Source organism: Microtus ochrogaster, chromosome 5 (genome assembly GCF_000317375.1).
Source record: "Microtus ochrogaster isolate Prairie Vole_2 chromosome 5, MicOch1.0, whole genome shotgun sequence".
Taxonomy (NCBI): Eukaryota; Metazoa; Chordata; class Mammalia; order Rodentia; family Cricetidae; genus Microtus; species Microtus ochrogaster.
The window spans coordinates 52,412,406-52,420,205 of record NC_022012.1 but is presented as its reverse complement, the minus strand read 5'-3'; positions in this window follow the sequence as shown (position 1 = coordinate 52,420,205).

The following is a 7,800-nucleotide window of genomic DNA, read 5'->3' as shown; positions in this document are numbered from 1 at the left end:
CCTGAGCAGGAAACAGCAGACATGAATGTCTCTCAAACAGCCTTCAGAGGAAGAAGGGCTTTGTTTAGCTTCTCTCTCCAGGCACAGGGACACCCCTTTGCCAGCAGATCTTTCTTGAGTTCAACAACAAATCTTTCTTTCAATACAACACACAGGAATTTGCAACCTTAGCTGAGGTCAGATGTTCATATCACAGAGCTCCCCAGTGCAGAGATACTCTTCCCTATCTCTTAATTCCATTAAAAATATACTTGAGAAGGGGTAACTTTTAGGAATCCCCTTCCTTCAACTGAACATTTTCCTGCCGCCTTCCTCCGAAACCGCTTTTTACACAATGTACTTCCTATTTATTTTTTAAATTGATATTTAAATGCTACCATTTCTTCAAACAAAACAGAAGGAAACTTGTTTAGTCCAGCAAATGGGACGAACCTTGAAACTGGAAACTCCTGAGTCTGGCTTCCACCGGGCCTGAAGTTAAGCATTATTTGGGCCCAGCTGCCTTGGAAGTGAACGAGGGCTGAAGAAATCAGAGTTGGCAAGAAAAACGTCTCTCCTTCTGAACCTTCCAGCTGCATGTTGCTTAAAGACGGCTCATTCGAAGAACTTAATCGACCTGTCAGAAACATTTTGATTTTGCTTAAATACGAGGCTAACTGACAACCACTTTTCCCCACAACTAAGAGGAATCTCCTAACGTGAGAGGCACTCGAAGATGTGTTAAGATTTTTGCAGCTATTAACACATTCCTAAGAAAAATACCTCTGGAGACACAAGCAAGCCAAGGATAACAACCGTCTCTCTCCAGTGAAAACGTTTAGTCTGTTTGATTAAAGGGAGATAAATGAAAGAGCAAGGCCGAGCTCACTTCACATTCTGCACCGGCTTGGTCTCCTTGAAACCGAACTGCCTAATGTAGGAAAAAAATGCCGTCAGTCTTCAAGTCCACACATTCCTGAATCAAGGACTCTGAAGACCTCCACTGACTCTGGAGGCCTTGGCCCTAGGCCCTATTCTCTAGTGAGCCTGCCAAGGGCCTGGCAGAAGGAAGCAGGCAAGGCAGAGTCATAAACATGGCGCGTGCCCTTCTTCCACTTGTCCCCAACCCAAAGGATTCTAGCAGAGATGCAGCTCACCCTAAGAGAAGAACAAAACCAACAACTATCACCTGACCTCAGCCTCTGAGCTTCTGATTTTTGTTTTGTTCCTTTCCTTTAATTAAAAAGATTGGTCTCACGTGACATTTTTCAAACTGTGGATTAAGGCTATGAGATTATTAGATCAATTTAACAGGTTACAATAAGTGACTTTTTGAATAGATGGGGAGAGTCAGCATAGGAAATATCACATGGAATCACATATTGTTTCATGGAACTTTGAAAATATTCTCATTTTAATTGATATGTAGTGCTGTGGCACTATCTAATATTTCAAGCCATGTGTATTAGGTGTAGTAATCAGATCAGGATACTTGGCACATTCCTCATGGTAAACATGAGTCATTCTTTTGCGTTGAGAAGGTCAAATCCTAGTCTTTTATTGATACATTGTTTTTTTTTCTCTTTTGTTTTGTATGTAGCCCAAACTAGCCTGGATCCCATTGTCGTTCTGCTCTTCCACTTGAGAGGCTTACCTTCCCCTTCACTGACCTCTACACTTGCTTTTCACCTTGGGTTTTGAAATATTTTCTCTGATGCTTTTAGGGTAGATTTCTTTTCCTTTATCCTGGCTGGCTTATGCCTTCCTGACTTACTGAAATGTCCAATCGTACCACTTACTAGTTTTGTAGAGTTCATGATCCTTGCTTTGTTTTCTGTTGCTTCTGCTCCTTCTCTGATCTCTTCTGAACCCGCTCTTGAATATGTGTGAGGTTGGGTCCCTCTTCTAAACAAGCCAGTCTTCCTAACATGCTTCACACCACCACTCTGGCTGTCTTCTGAGTAACAGATAAATTCCAGTGCACTGACTCCTTTTTCATTTGTGTCTAGTCTGTTATTTGGAACCATCCACTAGGTCTTTGTAAAAATTGCAACACATAATTACTACTAAAACTTAAATTTTTAAAGGTTTTGTTGTTGTTGTTGTTGTTGTAACTGTTCTACTGTCCCACGCTCTTGCTGTGTACTTGCATTCTTCATTATGTTCAATGTTTCAAATATAATTGTTCATAGCAATCCAAATCTGTTGTTTATTCCTCCCTGTACTTAACTTCTAGTGTGTTTGTAATCTTTGCATGTGAACTCGTGGTTTAACATTACTCTCTGCTCTCTGCAACTTTCACTGAGGGAAATGGTCAGGCAGAGAACATTGGATCTGCCCCTGCTGGTCATCAGTGGGCACCTAGAACCCAGAAGTAGTTCAGCTCTGTAAAGTCGAAGGTCAGAATGAAACAAAAATATCTCTCTATTAAAGAAAAACAATAATTGGGAACATTAATATTTGATCATTTCATTATTTTATTGAATATGCACTTTATATATTTATTTGGAGTTAGCAACGGTACTCAATTTTTCCCAGACTTATTGGCATTTAACTGACAAACAAATTGTTTCTGCTGACGTTGTTGCTTTCCTGTACTCGTAGGCTGTGAAGTGACTCCCCGCAAGCAGGCTGACACCCTCAGTTTATTTTTAACCAGACTGTCTCAGACCAAATTTCTCCCTCCTCCTTTGTCACCACAAGGATGTGGTTGTTTGTTCCTTCCTGGGGCACTTTTGTTATATAGTTCAGCCTGGCCGCCAACCCATGACCAGCCAGCCTCTGCCTGTCTTCAGAGCACCTGGTGTTACAGGTATGTGTCACCAGAACCAACTCTCACATACATTTCGTCATGGCCTCTCTTGCTTTCATGTCTCTCTCCTCATGCTGTCTAACAATTTATTCCAAAAAGACCTGAACCTCCACAACTATTCGCGTTTGGTGAGTTTTGTTCCTAAGAGTGATTTGTCAAGACCCAAAAGTGAACAAAATTAATGTTGAAACCCAGAATTTATCATATTTCACTTGTTTTACCAACACCTTCCCACTTTTATTGGCTATCACTGGGGACTTTTTCTTGCATGTCAACTTTCCTTGGGAGAAGAGGCTGCATCTGAATTGTGTACTTCAGTAAACATGTGCTTGAGTGTCGGTCTTTACATATGCTGATCCTACTTTTAAAAACATTTTGACTTATATACACCTATTAAAAGATGAATCCATGATTAAGATCCTCAAAATGATGAACTTGAATTTCCTAAATGACAACATCTTACCAAGCAAGGCTAATAACGATCACGTTTGCGTGTGTTTCTTTAAAAGACTAGTCACCATTTCTAAACTAAAATATCCAAACTATTGAGTAGAAAAAAAATTGCATTACTATCAACCCAATTTTAGAAACAAGTAATTCTTTTGCCTATGGCTTAAATATAAGTGCTCTCTGCAATGACTTGTGTTGAAAGCTTCAGTGGCCCCCAACTAGTGGATTTAATCATTGATGAATAATTAGATCATGAATGGTCTGGTCATGTACCTATGAACTGGTAGATTAATCCACTAATAGTTTTATAATTTCAGTGGCATACTTGGAATTGTTAGAAACCTTTAGACATGGAGGTCCAAATTGGAGGAAGTATGTCAATGGGGACATGTCTTTGAGGGCTGTATCTATCTTTCTCTTTGCTTCTAGGAGTCATATGATAAGCAACCTCACTTCATTATGACTAGTGAACATAATGTTTTGAGAGCCCAGAAAAAAAGAAGTCAGCTGACAACGACTGAAACCTCTGAAATCATGAGCAAAATCAACTCTGCTTCCTAGTTGGTTATGTTGGGATTTTATCACAGCAATGAAACAGTGGTTTGTTAAGTGTTGTGCTAAGGACCATGTCTGGTTCCTCGGTGCAGCCAAAGTTGGGGTCTATGTTGATGTCTGTGGCCAGTATCACCTCAGAAGGCCTTAGGAATCACATAAGATGAAATCGGAGGGCTATACTAAAGCGGCTCCATCCTTCATTACCCTGGGAAAGCCAGCCTTGCCTCTCGCTGGCCAATGCAGTGAGAAATCTGGCCCTGCACCCAGAAGAGAGGGCCCCCACCCATCACCACAGGCGAAGATGAACCTACCCCGAGGGTGTGCACCTAGAGGAGCTGACTCCACCCCCCTACACCTAAGGCAGGTGGCCCAGTGACTCAATTTGACCTGCCTGGTTACCACCCAGGCCCACAACTGGGCAATAGGGCCCTGGTTTGACCCATCCTAGCATCTACTCCATTTGAGACCTTCTGGAGCTCATGAATGGGCTGGCCCTGTGAAACAACACCTGCAAGATCTCTAAGACTCTGGGTGGCCACAGGATACCCCAGAGGAGCTCTGGTGAGGAGCCAGTGAGGACAGTGTACTAAAAACCAGAGGCCCTGAACCAGGCCAGACTCGTAGCAATGAACATTTGCCAGTCAAGCTGATGGGATGAAGGGGTTTATTATATGACTCAATAAAGCCTCCAGAGCCACCAGGTCCTTGGCTACTTTGCAGTATAAAACTTTGGGTGGCTCCTTAATGCCTCTAAATGTCCGGTTGCTAATCTTTATAAGATGCTGGTAACATATACTTCATAGATACACTGCAATATTAAATCATCTTATAAATGCAAAGCACCGTGACAATACCAGGCATAGAAACAGCTCTGTGTATTCATGGTATCATTCTATTAAGCACAAGGAGTATTCCTTATATTAATTCCAGGCATAGAAGCAGCTCTGTATATTCACAATATTACTCTATTAAGTGTTGACTAAGATTTCTGTCCTGACAGGTCCCTCTATGTTAGCCATTCTACCCACAGCCATTTAGTCCCAAAATAAACACATAGAGGTCTATGTTAATCATAAACTGATTGGCCTATTATCTCAGGCTTCTTATTAACTCTTATAACTTATATTAGCCCATAAGTCGTGTGGCTTGGTACCTTTTGTCAGTGAGGCATTCTCATCTGGCTTCCTCTGTGTCTAGGTGACAGCTACAGACTAAGCCTTTCCTCTTCCCAGAATTCTCCTGTTCTGGTTACCCTGCCTATACTTCCAGCCTAGCTACTGACCATTCAGCATTTTATTAAACCAATACAAGTGACAAATCTTTACAGGGTACAAGACCATTGTCCCAAAGTATTAGCTAGTGTGGAAATACTTTCTTGTAATCATCTACAATGATATCTTCCCCATCCCATATTAGCCTAAGTTCTGTCCCACAGAAATTCTATATGAGGGAAAGAGGCAAGATGAGGTGGACTGAGGGAGCAGAAGTGCATTTAAATACAGATATACCAGTCAAACGCCATGTGGATGGGATTTGTGGGGACAGGAATAAAGTAAATTCCCATATTGGTAATGATTGTATTCAAGATAAAACATCTCAATGTTTAGCCTTCTGGTTAGGTGGGGCCTGAAAGGGGGAGGACAAGATCTCTACAATCAAGACAAAAATGAAGAGAAGTATTTCTAGCTCAACAGCATTTGGAAGTAGTTGAGTTTGGGAAACAGACTTCTGATGGATTGGTGCTTGGGTCAGCCAGGCAATCAGCAAGGGGTGATATAGGGAGGGGCTCCATTCTTCATTCCACCACAGGCAAAATGGTGTTGATGTATAAATGTATGTCCTGTTTTCCAATTGTTCTCATTCAGCAATGAGGCATGAAGCCTGGGAAAGCACAGATACTTGGATCTAAGAAGGTATTTATTTCACTCTCTAGGGCTATGTAGTGGAAAATACACAAGGGCCCTTTATCTTAATCTTGTGAGTTCTCACAGCCTTGGAACTTTCTTCCCCTGAACTTCAGGTTTAGTAACTTGATTTGTACATAATTCTGTTATCAAAAAGTGCCCTCTGTCCTGGGCTAGGCAGAAAATGGATGAGATTTCCCAAGACTGAACATCTTGCCCTCCTAGCTTTTTAGGGGCTTTTAAGTCAAAGCTGAAAAGGCACCTGTGTAGCCTTTATACAATACTGATTTCTAGAAAATGGCTCCTCCCTTGACCAAGATAGACAGACACATACACAAACACACCACACAAACACACACACACAGCACATACATCCACATCTACATACAGAGACACACACATACAGACACACAAAGACACTGACAGACACACAGCAACACAGATACACACACAGACAACACACACAGAGAGATGGATACACACACACACACTTTTCCTCTACAATCTCTCTATTATCACCATATTCCCTCAGGACTGAATCAATTCCAGTCTCTTCTATCAAAGTAAAAAAGGACAGATTGATGAATTCAGGGTTTCCCAACATGGTTCTTAATTTTCCAAACCCGTAGAGACCTTCCTTGCTCTACAACTTTTTTCCCAGCTGTACTTGGAAGCTGTAACAGATCCAGAGACCATTTTAGAACCCCATTTATATTGTCCTGACACTTAGGAATCCAGTTTCTGTTCAAGGGATGTCATCAAAGTTGGTGGGCTCAAAACATGACCTACTTTTTAAAACCCATCTGTTAGAAGTCTATAGATTTCCTTGGTTTGTTTGTTTCTGACTGTCTACTGAAATGGCAACAACAACATTCTCACTTTCCAAGCCCACCCCTCAAACGGCAATAAACTGAACACTTATCACAAAGGGGCCTTCCAAATATGCAGCAGGCATGCACCACACACACACAAACAAAATAAACACACAAATAAGTGTTTTATAGGGTATTCTTTCTCTACAGTTGCTCCACCAGTCTACTCCATTAAGGGTAGACACTGCCAGGGTCTCTGTCTACCCCTCTGGGAAAGACCCAGAGCCCATGGTTTGAAAAGTACAGTCCTTGACAACTGACTCAAGTTTTTCATTCTAAATTCATCTTTACTTTGTCTCAATCAGGGTGCTCACAAAAATAGCTCTTCTGCCTCTGGGATTATATCTGTATTTTAATTAAGAGCTGAGGAATAAGATGGAAAACTAAGGTACTTCAAGGAATTTCTAAAACACACCAGGTACCTCTCTACCTCTGGAGCTGCAAATGTTCCCATGGTCCCCAAGAGCTTTGAGGGTGTCTGCAATGACAAAAAATTCCCAAAAGAAACCTGTGGTTCTGACAGTAAGAAAAGGGAAAAACTAATAAAAATCACTAAAACAAAATACTAATAATTCTGAAGTTATTTTTTCTTCTATTGAGTCCTAAAGTCATGAATTGTTTACAGACATGTGACAAAACAAATGGGCTAAATTACCATAACATCAACAACTCAACTATTCCTTTTAATCATGAATATTTTAACTTACTGCAGAAATAAATTGGATATGAAGATTATCTAGTATTTTAGTTGTCTGCATGTAGGCACATTAAGGTAACTGATTATTTTATACTGAATCAAGCAAAAAAAGAGACATAAATATTTTCATACTATAATAGCATTAATGGAAAAGATTATATTCAAAACAAACCAATTTCTATATAAGAACCACCTTGGAGAGTTCAAAGAAATACAAGTAGGTCATCTCTGTGAAGACAGAGGATGTATGTGTTCTCTAGTTCACGTTCACACAGATCAACTATAGAGATGAGAGTGAGCAGGAGAAATTGTCTCTGTGATCAATTCTGTGACACATCATAGTCTTTATATCTAAGAACTTGCCAGAATGTACAGAACTGTTGCCAAGAGGGTAAAAGTGCCTTTTCCCATAACCAGAGTTAACCATGGTAGAAGCAGAAGCACTCCCTAAAGGGACCAGAAGAGGAGGAGTCACTGGACTTTGTTGCTATAGATAAATGCTCTTGCCTCTCTCTCTCTCTCTCTCTCTCT